The sequence below is a fragment of the Bombina bombina genome, chromosome 2 (assembly GCF_027579735.1).
Source record: "Bombina bombina isolate aBomBom1 chromosome 2, aBomBom1.pri, whole genome shotgun sequence".
Classification (NCBI taxonomy): domain Eukaryota; kingdom Metazoa; phylum Chordata; class Amphibia; order Anura; family Bombinatoridae; genus Bombina; species Bombina bombina.
Window position 1 is genome coordinate 527,057,890 of NC_069500.1, and position 20,460 is coordinate 527,078,349.

Below are 20,460 nucleotides of genomic sequence, written 5' to 3' on the forward strand. Positions count from 1 at the left end.
CCTACCTTACAAACATTTACACGCACACAGAGACACACACAAACACTGCAATGGCTCTCTCCCCCCTTGCTTACACACCTTTATGCACACACAGAGACACACACAAACACTGCAATGACTACTCCCCCCCCTACTTACAAACATTTACACGCACACAGAGACACACACAAACACTGCAATGGCTCTCTCCCCCCTTGATTTACACACGTATTATGCACACACAGAAGCACACACAACACTGCAATGGCTCTATTCCCCTGATTACACACGTTTACACGCACACAGAGACACACACAAACACTGACAATGGCTCTTACCCCTCTGCTTACACACGTTTACGCGCACACAGAGACACACACAAACACTGCAATGACTCTATCCCCCTTGCTTACACACTTTATGCACACACAGAGACACACACAAACACTGCAATGACTCTCTCCCCCTACTTAAAACATTTTACCGCACCAGAGACACACACAAACACTGCAATGGCTCTCTCCCCCTTGCTTACACACCTTTATGCTTACACAGAGACACACACAAACACTGCAATGACTCTCTCCCCCCTACTTACAAACATTTACACGCACCAGAGACACACACAAACACTGCAATGGCTCTCTCCCCTTGCTTACACACCTTTATGCACACACAGAGACACACACAAACACTGCAATGACTCTCCCCCCTACTTACAAACATTTACACGCACACAGAGACACCACAAAACTGCAATGGCTCTCTCCCCCTTGCTTACACACGTTTATGCACACACAGAAGCACACACAAACACTGCAATGGCTCTATTCCCCCTGATTACACACGTTTACACGCACACAGAGACACACACAAACACTGCAATGGCTCTATTCCCCTGATTACACACGTTTACACGCACACAGAGACACACACAAACACTGCAATGGCTCTCTCCCCTAGCCTACACACACACGCTCTCTGAAGCTAGTGGCTCTTTGCCCCAATTTACACAAACACACTGGGCTCAATTTATCAAACACGGGTGGACAGGGACATACAGATTTGCCCTTGTCTGTCTGGCTTCTTCTCTAGCGGGCAGCAATCCGTTACCCGCATTTATCATTGCTCACAAGCAGTCCTTTGTGCTCGCATGCAGGAGCTGTTAATATCCCCAGTTGGAAAAGACCCTAAGAGGTGGAGAACAGGGTAGGGAAGCAGCGTTCTCCAAAGTGGAGAAAAGGGCTTGATAATCAAGCCCATTGTAGTGTCCCCCCCCCACACACACACACTGTAGTGGCTCTCTCTTTCCAAGGGGCGAAACACCCTTACTCGCACACTAACTCAATCGCGTGTACACAAGTGCGTTAACCTGTTCTTCACATTAGCAGAATATGTTCTATTTATTCTTAAATACATATTTCTATATACATATATGATAGCTTTTTTTGTAATATATATATATATATACATATACCTATACCTATATATATATATATATATATATATATATATATATATATATATATATATATGTATATATATATATATATACATATATATATATATATATACAGTATCTCACAAAAGTGAGTACACCCCTCACATTTTTGTAAATATTTTATTATATCTTTTCATGTGACAACACTGAAGAAATGACACTTTGCTACAAATTAGTGAGTGTACAGCCTGTATAACAGTGTACATGTGCTGTCCCCTCAAAATAACTCAACACACAGCCATTAATGTGTAAACCGTTGGCAACAAAAGTGAGTACACCCTAGGCTGACCATATTGCCGCTTTAAAAAGGGACACATGAAAAATACATATGTCAGGGCTGTTTTCAGGGCTGTTTAAAGAAATGGTTTTGTATAAGAACCCTCACATATGTATTTTTCATATGTGTTCCTTCTTAAAGCGGCAATATGGTCAGCCTAGTACACCCCTAAGTGGAAATTTCCAAATTGGGCCCAATATGTCAATATTTTGTGTGACCACCATTATTTTCCAGCACTGCCTTTATCCTCTTGGGCATGGAGTTCACCAGAGCTTCACAGATTGCCACTGGAGTCCTCTTCCACTCCTCCATGATGACATGATGGAGCTGGTGGATGTTACAGAACTTGCGCTCCCCCACCTTCCATTTGAGAATGCCCCATAGATGCTCAATAGGGTTTAGGTCTGGAGACATGCTTAGCCAGTCCATCACCTTTACCCTCAGCTTCTTTAGCAAAGCAGTGGTCGTCTTGGAGGTGTTTTTGGGGTCGTTATCATGTTGGAAAACTGCTCTGTGGCCCAGTCTCTGAAGGGAGCAGATCATGCTCTGCTTTAGTATGTCACAGTACATGTTGGCATTCATGGTTCCCTCAATGAACTGTAGCTCCCCAGTGCCGGCAGCACTCATGCAGGCCCAGACCATGACTCTCCCACCACCATGCTTGACTGTAGGCAAGACACACTTGTCTTTGTACTCCTCACCTGGTTGCCGCCACACATGCTTGACACCATCTGAACCAAATAAGTTTATCTTGGTCTCATCGGACCACAGGACATGGTTCCAGTAATCGATGTCCTTAGTCTTCAGCAAACTGTTTGCAGGCTTTCTTCTGCATCATCTTTAGAAGAGGCTTCCTTTTGGGACGACAGTCATGCAGACCAATTTGATGCAGTATGCAACATATGGTCTGAGCTCTGACAGGCTGACCCCCCACCCCTTCAAACTCTGCAGCAATGCTGGAAGCACTCATACGTCTATTTCCCAAACACAACATCTGGATATGACACTGAGCACGTGCGCTCAACTTCTTTGGTCGACCATGGCGAGGCCTGTTCTGAGTGGAACCTGCCCTGTGAAACCGCTGTATGGTATTGCCCACCGTGCTGCAGCTCAGTTTCAGGGTTTTGGCAATCTTCTTATAGCCTAGGCTATCTTTATGTAGAGCATCAATTCTTTTTTGTTTAGATTCTTAGAGAGTTCTTTGCCATGAGGTGCCATGTTGAACTTCAAGTGACCAGTAAGAGAGAGTGTGAGAGCGATAACACCAAATTTAACTCACCTGCTCCCCATTCACACCTGAGACCTTGTAACATTAACGAGTCATATAACACCGGGGAGGGAAAATGGCTAATTAGGCCCAATTTGGACATTTCCACTTAGGGGTGTACTCACTTTTGTTGCCAACGGTTTAGACATTAATGGCCGTGTGTTGAGTTATTTTGAGGGGACAACAAATTTACACTGTTATACAGGCTGTACACTCACTACTTTACATTGCAGCAAAGTGTCATTTCTTCAGTGTTTTTTTGTGAGATACTGTATATATATATATATATATATATATATATATATACACATTATATATAGGTTAAGATACATACAGATATATATATAGGAATATATATTTAAACATATTAAATACATATTCTCCTATGTGAAGAACATTGGAATGTGAAATATTTACAGTACACACAAAGTTATACTTTATTAAATATAAATATTGAATAACTATGATTTTTCATGTTTTCAACTACTTGATTACAACGGGCTCCAATGCACTTATATAATGTATTCATATGTATTTGTGTTTATATGTGTATATATGTCTGTAAATACATATATTCACATATAAATACATATTTACAAAGCTATAAACATATTTTTATATATATATATATATATATATATATATATATATATATATATATATATATATATATATACAGATGGCCCTCGGTTTACGCCGGTTCAATTTGCGCCGTTTCAGAATAACAATCTTTTTTTTCAGTCCTGTGACTGCTATTGAAAAGCAGTGCACTTATTAAAATAGCCAGTAGGTGGAGCTGTCCGCTTGTGTTGCAGCAAAGTTATGCAACTTAGCAGACTGAAATTAATTTGTGTACACAGAGCAGACCAGACCTATCGAGCAACAAGATCTAGCAGCCACTTCCATATTATCTTCCTGCCCAGCTGCTTGAGGTGAGGGTGCCTAACTGCCTATTAATGAGTCCAGATTGAAATGCATAGAATAGGTGCAGACCCAATATTATCTAACATGCTAACAATGCAGAGAACTGTTTGCAGAAAAATGCAAGTAAAAAAATGTTTTTGTTCATTAAACTTAGTTTGATGATACAGTCTGTTGTGTGATTATTTAATTAGGTTTATAATGCTTTTAGCATTTAAAGTCTTCATTTCAAAGCTTTAAAAATAATGTATTAGGGGTTACTTATGACAATTTTGAGAGAGGCCTGGAATCTAACTCCCTCACTTCCCATTGACTTACATTATAAACTGGGTTTCAATTTACAATGGTTTTGATTTACAACAATTCCTTCTGGAACCTAACCCTGGCGTAAACTGAGGGCTACCTGTATATATATATATATATATATATATATACACACACACAGTATTTATATTTATATATATATATATATATATATATATATATATATATACACATACACACATACATATTTGGACACGTATAAGTATATAATCTCTATGTTAAAGCCCTTTGCCTGCCCTTTTTTTTTTTTTTACTAACACCTGAGACCTCCTATCATTGAGTCCCTATAACTTTTTAATGGAATATTTTTTTTTAATAATATTATTAGACAGTGTTATTATGAGTGTAACTGTACTGTTCAATGTATTTTTGTCGTGTTTTGTGCAACTTTTTAGTAAAGGGTAACAGTTAACCAGAGCTCTGAAGTCGCGCTAACCTGACACGCTTTAAATTAAATTGCGCTCAAGAGAACGCTTTTACGTTCAACACGTAATGCGTGCGCTACTTCCAAAGCTAGCAAAGAGCCACGATATACCCCTTATCAACAGTTAGAGCGCCACTCGCAATCTAGTCCTATGTAGGCCCCTCGCATCGGCTGCCACACAGTGAACTATGCTGAATTTGTAGGAGGCCTCAAACCAAAGCTTCCCACATGGAGAGATAATTGGGACAAACTAGAGTTGCCACCTTAAGTTCTGGCCAAACCCGAACACTCTTGTGCCCCACACAGTGCAGCAAATATGAGACACGTTTAGTTAAAGAGACAGTAAAGTCATAATTAGACAATCATGATTTAGTCAGGGCATACGATTTTAAACAACTTTCCAATTTACTTCTATTATTTAATTTGCTTCCTTCTCTTGATATCTTTTGCTGAAAGGTTTATCATCAAAGAACCTAGGCTCTAGCTGCTGATTGGTGGATGCCTATATATATAGATTGTCATTGGCTCACCCATGTGTTCAGTTAGAAACCAGTAGTGTATTGCTGCTCCTTCAACAAAGGATACCAAGAGAATGAAGCAAATTTGATGATAGAAGTAAACTGGAAAGTTGTTTAAAATTAAATGTTCTACCTAAATCATGAAAGAAAAATTTTGGGTTTTATGTCCCTTTAAAGGCACACTGTACCCAAATTTTTTCTTTTGTGATTCAGATTGAGCATGACATTTTAAGCAACTTTCTAATTTACTCCTATTATCAAATTTTCTTCATTCTCTTGGTATCTTTATTTTAAATGCACGAATGTAAGTTTAGATGCCGGCCCATTTTTGGTGAACAACCTGGGTTGTCCTTGCTGATTGGTGGATAAATTCATCCACCAATAAAAAAGTGCTGTCCAGAGTTCTGAAACCAAAAAAAGCTTAGATGCCTTCTTTTTCAAATAAAGATAGCAAGAGAATGAAGAAAAATTGATAATAGGAGCAAATTAGAAAGTTGCTTAAAATTGCATGCTCTTTCTGAATTACAAAAGAAAACAATTTGGGTACAGTGTCCCTTTAAGTATAAACATATCCATCTATATATATAAAACCTCATTCAATCTAAATGTATTCTTGTTACATGTAAACTGCAGCAAAGTGTGAGAGATTCTGTAAGGCTGGATAGGCTGGTCTGCTAGAAGGCCTGATAGGCGGGTCTGCTAGAAGGCCTGATAGGCGGATCTGCTAGAAGGCCTGATAGGCGGGTCTGCTAGAAGGCCTGATAGGCGGGTCTGCTAGAAGGCCTGATAGGCGGGTCTGCTAGAAGGCCTGACCAAGTGACGCCTGTAGTCACTCCCCTGTATGTAATCTCACTCACCAGTTTAAAAAAAATCACTAACAGAAATATTTATATATTATATATTGTAAGGCATCACAAATACTGTATTCAACATTGCAATCCTACCAGTATTCAAGTATCCACCTCTTTAAAGTTGCCAAGATAAAACTTACAACCTAGATACCTAGATACCATTTTTATAGGCTTTTTTTAGGATCTAAACAAGTACTGCGTAGAATGCAGCAAATGCTGCCAATTTGTTTTTAGGTATTTTACAGCAACAGAAGCAAAATAATAATAAATGTAATAATAATGTACCTTTCAGAAAAAAAGTTAAATTGGAAAATCTCTGTAAAGATAAAGGGGTAAAAAACTCAATATCTACACAGAAATTCCAGTATTGATCTTCATATATAGGCTTTTTTTTATCAGATAATTCAATAACGGCCGAGGGCAGATACACTCCAGAGTGCTCTGTTCTAATCAGAGCCTCGGGCACCGCAACCGCATCTGGGAACCTAACCATGGGTCCCACCCCCCACAACGTGCTTTTAAAGGTTCTCGGACAGACTGGACTGTTATCCGACATAGTAGGGGGTGCGACCCATGGTTAGGTTCCCAGAGGCGGATGCAGCACCCAAGGCTCTGATTATAACACAACTCTAGAGCGTATCTGCCCTCTGCCGTTTTTGCATTTTCTGATTGGTTTGTGTGTCCGTGAGGGACAGGATGCACAAGCAATCGGATAATGTTGCCAGTGTGTCGCTAGCACCTTGTGTACATACTGGAGTCAGCAGTGAAATGTGGGAACCAGCTAAACCTGGACATTTGCCGTTGTTGCATGTCCGGGTCTGAGTAAGCAGGAAACCCTGACATAAGGTTTGAAAACCTGACTGTCCGGAGGTCAATCCCGGGCAGGTGGGAAACCTAGGACAAACACCCTTATTATTACCCAATGGAAAATTAAAGCGTTGAGAAGAGTTGTGAGAGGAGGGATATAAATTCTTCTCTGAATTACTTACATATGCTCAGTTACATCTCTTTCAAGGACACCCAGAGTCAGTAGCGGACCTACTCATAAAAGGGCCCTGGTGCAAAAAAATCTTAGGCCCTCTAAAGCAAGGTAAATCAGAAGTAAGCAAGAGTAATAATATACATGCTGATTTGTATAATGATATTGAGAATAATCAAATGGACCTGCATTCTGCACTAATAAAAGGCTACCCTGCAGTAGGCTTGTACACATTCTGCACATGCCTATATATAGACTGCACCCCCCCCCCCCCCCAGCACTTGGGCCCTGTTGCCACTGCACCTGCTGCACCAATGGATGTTCCGCCCCTGCCCAGAGTGATAATGGTTGTGAAGAGATTTTGTTTTACCATTACCTATCATGTGCAAGCCTTTCTAAGTTAGCTGGCATTTTTTTTAATCCTAGAGTTTCATATCAGGGACATGTGCGCCACACATGCTGTTGTCTACATAAAATAACACATGGCTTATCATCTGCTTTTTAAATATGGCCTGGCTGCCATGAAATGCAATATAAATGCTACAAAGGCACAGCATAATGTATAAAGCAGCATATTACATTTAAAGGCTGAGGCATCATCCTAAACCAGAAATGCTAACTTAAAATTCCCATACAGAGCAGTGGCCCCCACAAACAAGTCACTTGTGCTTAAAAATGTGCTCAAAGCGACTCAGTCTGCCACTTCTCAACTCCTCATGACATTGAATCATGGGACTTTTCTCCACCCTTAGAAAGGACAAAAGTTTGATTTTCTTAAAGGTCCATACATTTAACATGAGTTTAGCAATGGCTTAGTAAATGCATTTACAAACAGTTAAAATGCAATCTCACATTACAGCTATAAATCCCTAAATCTAGAATTCCACAATTTAAAATTATTCCGAAATACAGACTTTTTCAATACAATAAAAAAATGATTAAAAATGACCATTTTCCCCACCAGTAAGTCACAATTTTACAATCTATGTTCTAAAATGAAAATTATATGCTATATTTATTAAAAATAAGTATTAGCTTTATGATTTCTACCCTTCCAAAACCCACATAGCCATAAATGTAGCTCTTTCGCCCTTTTTACTGAGGAAGATGTTTCTGCCCTTAAACTGTCCTCTGACTACCTGTCCCCTTAACCCCATCCCCTCACACCGACTCCCCTCCCTCTCTTTTCCTCTTTTAACCCTATAGTCTCACACACATTTTCAACCTCTCCCTCAGCACCGGTAAATTTCCCTCATCTCTAAAACATGCACTGGTCACACCTATCCTTAAAAAATCTTCTCTCGACCCAACCTCCCCATCTAACTACCGCCCTATTTCCCTACTCCCTCTTGCCTCAAAGCTTCTTTAAAAGCTAGTATATGCACGTCTATCACATTTCCTTACACTAAACTCCCTCCTTGACCCACTGAAATCTGGATTTTGCCCTTATCACTCCACGTAGACAGCAATCGGTTACCAACGACCTACTTACAGCAAAATCAAAAATCTGATGATACTATGTATAGAAATGTATTAAAAATCATATAAAACTATATTTAGGTTGCATTTATGAGTAGGGATGCCACCATTAGTGCAGGCCAAACCTATTAGCCAAGCCTAATTTTTTTTTTATAACAAATTAACATTGTGTTTGCTGCAATTGTTTTTCAATAGCCAAACTCCATCCACCACTTGCCTTATCTGGAGGAGCCAATCTGGACTTGAGTCTGCAGACAACAAGGCTATCCACAGTCATATTGTAAGTATAAAGGGAATTGTTGTTGTCTTCTAAAACCAATTAGTGACAAATATGTAGGAGGGTTAGCAGTGTGCATTTCCAGCTCTGGGAATTAGAAAATCTATAGTTTTCGAAGCTAAATTACATAAAAAACATAATTTATGTAAGAACTTACCTGATAAATTCATTTCTTTCATATTAACAAGAGTCCATGAGCTAGTGACGTATGGGATATACATTCCTACCAGGAGGGGCAAAGTTTCCCAAACCTTAAAATGCCTATAAATACACCCCTCACCACACCCACAAATCAGTTTAACGAATAGCCAAGAAGTGGGGTGATAAGAAAAAAAGTGCGAAGCATATAAAATAAGGAATTGGAATAATTGTGCTTTATACAAAAAAATCATAACCACCACAAAAAAGGGTGGGCCTCATGGACTCTTGTTAATATGAAAGAAATGAATTTATCAGGTAAGTTCTTACATAAATTATGTTTTCTTTCATGTAATTAACAAGAGTCCATGAGCTAGTGACGTATGGGATAATGACTACCCAAGATGTGGATCTTTCCACACAAGAGTCACTAGAGAGGGAGGGATAAAATAAAGACAGCCAATTCCTGCTGAAAATAATCCACACCCAAAATAAAGTTTAACGAAAAACATAAGCAGAAGATTCAAACTGAAATCGCTGCCTGAAGAACTTTTCTACCAAAAACTGCTTCAGAAGAAGAAAATAGATCAAAATGGTAGAATTTAGTAAAAGTATGCAAAGAGGACCAAGTTGCTGCTTTGCAGATCTGGTCAACCGAAGCTTCATTCCTAAACGCCCAGGAAGTAGATACTGACCTAGTAGAATGAGCTGTAATTCTCTGAGGCGGAATTTTACCCGACTCAACATAGGCAAGATGAATGAAAGATTTCAACCAAGATGCCAAAGAAATGGCAGAAGCTTTCTGGCCTTTTCTAGAACCGGAAAAGATAACAAATAGACTAGAAGTCTTACGGAAAGATTTCGTAGCTTCAACATAATATTTCAAAGCTCTAACAACATCCAAAGAATGCAACGATTTTTCCTTAGAATTCTTAGGATTAGGACATAATGAAGGAACCACAATTTCTCTACTAATGTTGTTGGAATTCACAACCTTAGGTAAAAATTCAAAAGAAGTTCGCAACACCGCCTTATCCTGATGAAAAATCAGAAAAGGAGACTCACAAGAAAGAGCAGATAATTCAGAAACTCTTCTAGCAGAAGAGATGGCCAAAAGGAACAAAACTTTCCAAGAAAGTAATTTAATGTCCAATGAATGCATAGGTTCAAACGGAGGAGCTTGAAGAGCTCCCAGAACCAAATTCAAACTCCAAGGAGGAGAAATTGACTTAATGACGGGTTTTATACGAACCAAAGCTTGTACAAAACAATGAATATCAGGAAGAATAGCAATCTTTCTGTGAAAAAGAACAGAAAGAGCGGAGATTTGTCCTTTCAAAGAACTTGCGGACAAACCCTTATCTAAACCATCCTGAAGAAACTGTAAAATTCTCGGTATTCTAAAAGAATGCCAAGAAAAATGATGAGAAAGACACCAAGAAATATAAGTCTTCCAGACTCTATAATATATCTCTCGAGATACAGATTTACGAGCCTGTAACATAGTATTAATCACGGAGTCAGAGAAACCTCTTTGACCAAGAATCAAGCGTTCAATCTCCATACCTTTAAATTTAAGGATTTCAGATCCGGATGGAAAAAAGGACCTTGCGACAGAAGGTCTGGTCTTAACGGAAGAGTCCATGGTTGGCAAGATGCCATCCGGACAAGATCCGCATACCAAAACCTGTGAGGCCATGCCGGAGCTATTAGCAGAACAAACGAGCATTCCCTCAGAATCTTGGAGATTACTCTTGGAAGAAGAACTAGAGGCGGAAAGATATAGGCAGGATGATACTTCCAAGGAAGTGATAATGCATCCACTGCCTCCGCCTGAGGATCCCGGGATCTGGACAGATACCTGGGAAGTTTCTTGTTTAGATGAGAGGCCATCAGATCTATCTCTGGGAGCCCCCACATTTGAACAATCTGAAGAAATACCTCTGGGTGAAGAGACCATTCGCCCGGATGCAACGTTTGGCGACTGAGATAATCCGCTTCCCAATTGTCTACACCTGGGATATGAACCGCAGAGATTAGACAGGAGCTGGATTCTGCCCAAACCAAAATTCGAGATACTTCTTTCATAGCCAGAGGACTGTGAGTCCCTCCTTGATGATTGATGTATGCCACAGTTGTGACATTGTCTGTCTGAAAACAAATGAACGATTCTCTCTTCAGAAGAGGCCAAAACTGAAGAGCTCTGAAAATTGCACGGAGTTCCAAAATATTGATCGGTAATCTCACCTCCTGAGATTCCCAAACTCCTTGTGCCGTCAGAGATCCCCACACAGCTCCCCAACCTGTGAGACTTGCATCTGTTGAAATTACAGTCCAGGTCGGAAGAACAAAAGAAGCCCCCTGAATTAAACGATGGTGATCTGTCCACCACGTTAGAGAGTGTCGAACAATCGGTTTTAAAGATATTAATTGATATATCTTCGTGTAATCCCTGCACCATTGGTTCAGCATACAGAGCTGAAGAGGTCGCATGTGAAAACGAGCAAAGGGGATCGCGTCCGATGCAGCAGTCATAAGACCTAGAATTTCCATGCATAAGGCTACCGAAGGGAATGATTGAGACTGAAGGTTTCGACAAGCTGTAATCAATTTTAGACGTCTCTTGTCTGTTAAAGACAGAGTCATGGACACTGAATCTATCTGGAAACCCAGAAAGGTTACCCTTGTTTGAGGAATCAAAGAACTTTTTGGTAAATTGATCCTCCAACCATGATCTTGAAGAAACAACACAAGTCGATTCGTATGAGACTCTGCTAAATGTAAAGACTGAGCAAGTACCAAGATATCGTCCAAATAAGGAAATACCACAATACCCTGTTCTCTGATTACAGACAGAAGGGCACCGAGAATCTTTGTGAAAATTCTTGGAGCTGTAGCAAGGCCAAACGGTAGAGCCACAAATTGGTAATGCTTGTCTAGAAAAGAGAATCTCAGGAACTGATAATGATCTGGATGAATCGGAATATGCAGATATGCATCCTGTAAATCTATTGTGGACATATAATTCCCTTGCTGAACAAAAGGCAATATAGTCCTTACAGTTACCATCTTGAACGTTGGTATCCTTACATAACGATTCAATAATTTTAGATCCAGAACTGGTCTGAAGGAATTCTCCTTCTTTGGTACAATGAAGAGATTTGAATAAAACCCCATCCCCTGTTCCGGAACTGGAACTGGCATAATTACTCCAGCCAACTCTAGATCTGAAACACAATTCAGAAATGCTTGAGCTTTCACTGGATTTACTGGGACACGGGAAAGAAAAAATCTCTTTGCAGGAGGTCTCATCTTGAAACCAATTCTGTACCCTTCTGAAACAATGTTCTGAATCCAAAGATTGTGAACAGAATTGATCCAAATTTCTTTGAAAAAACGTAACCTGCCCCCTACCAGCTGAACTGGCATGAGGGCCGTACCTTCATGTGAACTTAGAAGCAGGCTTTGCCTTTCTAGCAGGCTTGGATTTATTCCAGACTGGAGATGGTTTCCAAACTGAAACTGCTCCTGAGGACGAAGGATCAGGCTTTTGTTCTTTGTTGAAACGAAAGGAACGAAAACGATTGTTAGCCCTGTTTTTACCTTTAGATTTTTTATCCTGTGGTAAAAAAGTTCCTTTCCCACCAGTAACAGTTGAAATAATAGAATCCAACTGAGAACCAAATAATTTGTTTCCCTGGAAAGAAATGGAAAGTAGAGTTGATTTAGAAGCCATATCAGCATTCCAAGTCTTAAGCCATAAAGCTCTTCTGGCTAAGATAGCCAGAGACATAAACCTAACATCAACTCTAATAATATCAAAAATGGCATCACAGATAAAATTATTAGCATGCTGGAGAAGAATAATAATATCATGAGAATCACGATTTGTTACTTGTTGCGCTAGAGTTTCCAACCAAAAAGTTGAAGCTGCAGCAACATCAGCCAATGATATAGCAGGTCTAAGAAGATTACCTGAACACAGATAAGCTTTTCTTAGGAAAGATTCAATTTTTCTATCTAAAGGATCCTTAAACGAGGTACCATCTGACGTAGGAATGGTAGTACGTTTAGCAAGGGTAGAAATAGCCCCATCAACTTTAGGGATTTTGTCCCAAAATTCTAACCTGTCAGGCGGAACAGGATATAATTGCTTAAAACGTTTAGAAGGAGTAAATGAATTACCCAATTTATCCCATTCTTTGGAAATTACTGCAGAAATAGCATTAGGAACAGGAAAAACTTCTGGAATAACCGCAGGAGCTTTAAAAACCTTATCCAAACGTATAGAATTAGTATCAAGAGGACTAGAATCCTCTATTTCTAAAGCAATTAGTACTTCTTTAAGTAAAGAGCGAATAAATTCCATCTTAAATAAATATGAAGATTTATCAGCATCAATCTCTGAGATAGAATCCTCTGAACCAGAAGAGTCCAAAGAATCAGAATGATGGTGTTCATTTAAAAATTCAGAAACAAAATCTCTTATGTTATCAGGAACATTCTGCACCTTAGATGTTGAGGGAACTGCAACAGGCAATGGTACATTACTAAAGGAAATATTATCTGCTTTAACAAGTTTGTCATGACAATTATTACAAACAACAGCTGGAGGAATAGCTACCAAAAGTTTACAGCAGATACACTTAGCTTTGGTAGATCCAGCAGGCAGTGATTTTCCTGTAGTATCTTCTGGCTCAGATGCAACGTGAGACATCTTGCAATATGTAAGAGAAAAAACAACATATAAAGCAAAATAGATCAAATTCCTTATAAGACAGTTTCAGGAATGGGAAAGAATGCCAAATATCAAGCTTCTAGCAACCAGAAGCAAATGAAAAATGAGACTGAAATAATGTGGAGACAAAAGCGACGCCCATATTTTTTAGCGCCAAATAAGACGCCCACATTATTTGGCGCCTAAATGCTTTTGGCGCCAAAAATGACGCCACATCCGGAACGCCGACATTTTTGGCGCAAAATAACGTCAAAAAAATGACGCAACTTCCGGCGACACGTATGACGCCGGAAACGGAAAAGAATTTTTGCGCCAAAAAAGTCTGCGCCAAGAATGACGCAATAAAATGAAGCATTTTCAGCCCCCGCGAGCCTAACAGCCCACAGGGAAAAAAGTCAAATTTTTGAGGTAAGAAAAATATGATAATTCAATGCATAATCCCAAATATGAAACTGACTGTCTGAAAATAAGGAAAGTTGAACATTCTGAGTCAAGGCAAATAAATGTTTGAATACATATATTTAGAACTTTATAAATAAAGTGCCCAACCATAGCTTAGAGTGTCACAGAAAATAAGACTTACTTACCCCAGGACACTCATCTACATGTTTGTAGAAAGCCAAACCAGTACTGAAACGAGAATCAGTAGAGGTAATGGTAAATATAAGAGTATATCGTCGATCTGAAAAGGGAGGTAAGAGATGAATCTCTACGACCGATAACAGAGAACCTTATGAAATAGACCCCGTAGAAGGAGATCACTGCATTCAATAGGCAATACTCTCTTCACATCCCTCTGACATTCACTGCACGCTGAGAGGAAAACCGGGCTCCAACTTGCTGCGGAGCGCATATCAACGTAGAATCTAGCACAAACTTACTTCACCACCTCCCTTGGAGGCAAAGTTTGTAAAAACTGATTTGTGGGTGTGGTGAGGGGTGTATTTATAGGCATTTTAAGGTTTGGGAAACTTTGCCCCTCCTGGTAGGAATGTATATCCCATACGTCACTAGCTCATGGACTCTTGTTAATTACATGAAAGAAAAGTAAAATAGGGGGCGTGTCCTTGCAGCGAACCTGACTGGTCGCACTCTCCATGAGCTCTGGTAGATTGATAATTAATCTGCCAATTATTGTCTATATTTTACAGCTGAAGTACAACTTTGACCATAACGATATTATTTTGCTCTATAGTGAGCATATTATTGTCTCCCGGCTGTAATTGTGAAACTAGAGCCCAGGATTGGATCAAATAGGCCTGAAGCGGCGGCTTGAAACAGGCAGCGTTCCCCCCTCGGCACTCCGAGGTAACTGACCACAACGGGACAAGGCATCTCTATATATCACAGCATTATACTGAAGACCTAGCATCAATCTACAACTAGGATCCTGCTCACTACAGAGACATGGATGCTGAGACCATGTGGCAACAATATGATGTGCACTTCCAGAAACTTGAGACTCTGATGCAGAAGTTGATAGACAAAGCTCCATCGGAACATATGATACAGCTTTTATGTCATAAACAAGCTTCTATAACACCGCCTATCGAGTCTCCAGAAATCAAGCGACAGATACGCAACCCACGGGAGGCAATGTGTCAGATAACCAACGCTAGTGCACAACAGGAATTCTTGATAAACCAACATGACACAAAGAATGCAACAACCATACCCATGGGTGTGCCGCTGACAGCTAATTACGCTGTAAGTGATCAACCACAGAGAAGACCCAGCTGAAATCTCTACCTTACCGCGTGGTCTGTGGCATGACATAGAACCTCTGGAGGTGTTGTGCGGCTCCCATGCGGCATCATCTAAGCTGGCGTCTGCATTGAGTAAAGCAGTGATGAGCAACGTAATGGGGACTCCAGAAACAGTATCTCAGACAGGAGGTCAGTTATTGGTGGGTGTGGGCTTGCAGGAGTTTGTGGGGTGCTCCTGGGAGGCTACAGCCACTAAATTGAAATACCCCAAGCCTCTGATTACTGCTGAGCGGGATACACATAAAGAGAGCTGTAAGGGATCTGATGCCACATTTTGATTGACCAGTAACTCGCACACTCTGTATGGAGCACCACATGAGGATAGCTCAGGATACTATTTCCCTCTGGACTATCGTGATACATTGACTTTAGAAACTTTTCTAACTTTCATCTACGCTTTAAAAATCCTGGGGACATCAATGTAATAATAACTTGAAATATCCAAGTACTAGCTTAGGAGGTCTTAAATCACAACAGCGGGACATTTAATGGTACCTAGAATAACTAGTTTGTTTCTTCACAGTTTAAATGTTATTTCCTATTATGTTTATATATATTTGAAGAGTTCCTTACCCTGTAACAATTTTTAATCGTCATCCTGAAGCTAAGGACCTAGCAACACTTTGTAATACTACTCATATTAAAATGCCTGTGTGGTGGGCAGGTTTCCTGCCATAACCAATACATGTAACAATGCAGGATTGATGGACTATAAGACTATAAGATCTATTCCCTGTGGCTGGCAGCCGCAGCCGCAGGGGAAGGAAAAGCAGTTAAGAGCTTTACAAGAAGGAGCCTTATATAGTCCTTATAGCTAAATTGTTTATCCCTTTCCCTAGAGCACTCACTTGTACACTCAATATATTAAATGATTTACATATGCAATACTCATGCAGCAGACATGTCTCTTGGCTCTTAGAGAGATGCAGGTCAGGATAGGTAGCTAATTTTTCCTGTTGCTGCATTTACTTTGTACAGTCCAGTTGTGGTCCCTAACAAGCATACTTCAAGGGACAGTCAACCATAGAATTGTTATTGTTTTAAAAGATAGATAATCCCTTTATTACCCATTCCCCAGTTTTGCACAACCAACACAGTTATATTAATATACGTTTTACCGCTGTGATTACCTTGTATCTAGGAACCTTCTTCCAGCCCCCTGATCACATGACTGTGACTGTTTATTATCTATTGTGTTAAATTTAGCATTGTTTTGTGCTAAATCTTAAATAACCCCCTGTGCCTGAACACAGTGTTATCTATATGGCCCACGTATACTTTCTGTCTCTTTGTGTTGAAAAGAGATTTAAAAAGCCTGTGATAAGAGGCAGCCCTCAAAGGCTTAGAAATTAGCATATGAGCCTACCTATGTTTAGTTTAAACTAAGGATACCAAGAGAAAAAAGAAAATTTGATGATAAAAGTAAATTGGAAAGTCAATTAAAATTAAAAGTCCTATCTGAATAATGAAAGTTTAATTTATACTAGACTGTCCCTTTCATTACACTTGCATTGCATAACTAAGTTCCTCTTTTTTGTTTTACTTTTATAAATTACCTACCTTTATGTTTTATATTTTAGCATAGAGGACCCAAGAGTGGTCCGTGTCACTTATAGGGATAAAAATGAGGACTACTATTCAGGATTTACAAACATGTTTTGTTGTTTTTTAACACCTACTTTAACAACAATTGTGTATTTAAAAGTTGGCACTATATATGCATTCCTATAAAACATGTCAATTGTATTGTCTATTTCCTCAATAAAAATAAATAAAAAAAAGAGAGTAAAATAAATAATTAAACTATATTGCAAAGTTGTTCTATTACGCACAACCAGTGGCGTATTTAGGCTTTACGCTGCCCTAGGCACTCAAAATTCTGCTGCCCCCCATAAAGTTTTAAACCTTTTTTGGCCATAATATTTTTTGGTTATGGAGTAATGCTATTTTTGTTATGGCATTTTCAAAATAAATGTTCACACACACAGACACATACAAACGCGTGCATGCTTGCACACACATCTATCTATTGCTGCAATATACATAACCCTCCCATAAAAAAACAGATTTCTTGAAACAATATTTCCCCAAACACAATACTAAGTGCTGAAAGCAAACAGAACTAAAGGTTAGCTAGATGAACAAAAGAAAGGTTCAGCGATACCTCTGAACTGTAAGCTCCATGGGCATTCTCTTATTATACCCCCTTAGAATGTGAGTTCTTTGGGCAAAATCTCCCATGATATACTTCTATAATACTGCTTTGTTTGCCTATACCAAAATACGCCCCGGCGCACAACCAAACATTATATAAAATAATCTCATTGGGGGATATCTATCAAGCCTTCAACCGCTTATATGCTGGAATTCCGCAGCGTAATTGTGACAAGCTTGATTCAACCTAGTTATCAAAGCCTACAGACCGGCAAAAGTTGAAATCTGTGATGTAACATACGATCCGCCGGTCTCAATCCGACACAGATTGATGCTTTCGTCATTACAGATGTTCCGAATACACATTCGGCACTATTTGACACTTTCACAAAGTTATCAAATAGTTAACCGGTACGCTAGCGGCTATTCCAGCCCAGCGTACCTGGTTTTCAATCCACTACCCTGGAGGCCACGGATGCCATAGGAATCAATGGGAGTCTGAAATCAGCAAAAGCTTATGTTCGATGCTGCCAGATATCCCATTGATTTTTATGGTAGAAAACTAGTAACGTTTACATCTAACGCCCTAACATAAACCCCGAGTCTAAACACCCCTAATCTGCCGCCCCAACATCGCCGCAACCTAAATAAAATGTATTAACCCCTATTCTGCCGCTCCTGGTCCCCACCGCAACTAAATAAAGTTATTAACCCCTATTCCGCCGCTCCCCGCCCATGTCTCCTCCCATCACCTCCCTTATTCTCGATAGTAGTTGCGTATAGTGGAACCACTGATGCCCTCTTGCGTCATCTAGGTTTATCTAATGTTCATAGGAAATAGGTTTATTATGTATTAAGACGTTTGCTATTCTGTACAAGCCTTTGTTTGACCATTTTGTTCCTACTGCTTCCTCCATTGGAGATCCTAAGATAGTTAGAGGAGTTAGCTTAGATTGTCAATTAAGTAAAGCAAACTTGTGAGTAAGCGTGTCCCATAGTTGTATAGTATGCTCTATGGCTATAAAACTGTCTTTTCTATGTGGTCTCTCTTTTTTAGGTGCCCATAAGATTTTGTCTATCTGGTCAGTACCTATGAGATTGGCTTCTAGCTGGACCCATTGTTTCTCTCCTATAGGTTTACCCCAGTGTAAAGTTTGAGCCATACGGGCGGCATAGTAGTATGATATCATGTTTGGGACTCCAATCCCTCCCTCCGAGATCTGGACAATACTTGTTTATTTATGCGCACTCTTTTGCCCTGCCATATAAAATGTAACATATCTTTCTGGATCTTACGCAACTCCACTATTGGTACTGTTAGTGGCATAGATCGAAACAAATACAGGATTTTGGGTAAGACTGTCATCTTGGTTGTATTTGACACTTTCACAAAGTTATCAAATAGTTAACCGGTACGCTAGCGGCTATTCCAGCCCAGCGTACCTGGTTTTCAATCCACTACCCTGGAGGCCACGGATGCCATAGGAATCAATGGGAGTCTGAAATCAGCGAAAGCTTATGTTCGATGCTGCCAGATATCCCATTAATTTCTATGGTAGAAAACTAGTAACGTTTACACCTAACACCCTAACATAAATCCCGAGTTTAAACACCCCTAATCTGACGCCCCGACATCGCTGCAACCTAAATAAAATGTATTAACCCCTATTCTGCCGCTCCTGGACCCCACCGCAACTAAATAAAGTTATTAACCCCTATTCCGCTGCTCCCGGACCCCACCGCAACTAAATAAAAGTATTAACCCCTAAACCCCTGGCCTCCCACATCACTACCACTAACTAAACCTATTAACCTCTAAACTGCCAGCCCCCCACATCGCCATAAACTAAATTAGGCTATTAACCCCTAAACCTAACAACCCGCTTACTTTACATTAACTTTACAACATCCCTAACTTATAATAAATTAAAAATTACCTGTAGAATTAAATTAAAATATATTAAACTATTAATTAACCTACCCTAACTATTATACAAAAATTACATTAAACTACCAATTAAATTAACTATATTACATATTTTAAAAAAAACTAACCCTACTCAAATTATTTAAAAGTAAGTTACAAAAAATAAAAAACACAAAATTACGTAAAAAAACGAACCACAGTATCAAAAATAAAAAAGAATTACACCTAATCTAATAGCCCTATAAAAAAAAGCCCCCCCAAAATAAAAAAACCCTAGCCTACAATATACTACCAATGGCTCTTAAAAGGGCCTTTTGCGGGGCATTGTCCCAAAGAAATCAGCTCTTTTACCTGTAAAGAAAAATACAACCACCCCCCAACAGTAAAACCCACCACCCACACAACCAACCCCCCCAAATAAAAACCCTATCTAAAAAACCTAAGCTCCCCATTGCCCTGAAAAGGGCATTTGTATGGGCATTGCCCTTAAAAGGGCATTTATCTCTTTTACATGCCCAGACCCTACTCTAAAAATAAAACCCACCCAAAAAAAACCTTAAATAAACCTAACACTAACCCCCAACGATCTACTTACAGTTTTTGAAGTTCCGCTTGAAGGATCCATCCAGCCGGCAAGAAGTCTTTATCCAGGCGGCCTCTTCCATCTTCATCCATGCGGCCTCTTCTATCTTCATCCATCCGGCGCAGAGCAGGTCCATCCTGAAGATATCCGACGAGGAGCTCCTCTTCAATACAGTCTCCGCCGTAAGCTGGATCTTGAATGCAAGTGACGTCATCCAAGATGGCGTCCCTTGCATTCCTATTGGCTGAAAAGTTCCAATCAGCCAATAGTATTTGAGCAGCTCTCATCCTATTGGCTGTTCCAATCAGCCAATAGGATTTTAGCAGCTCTCATCCTATTGGCTGTTCCAATGATTGG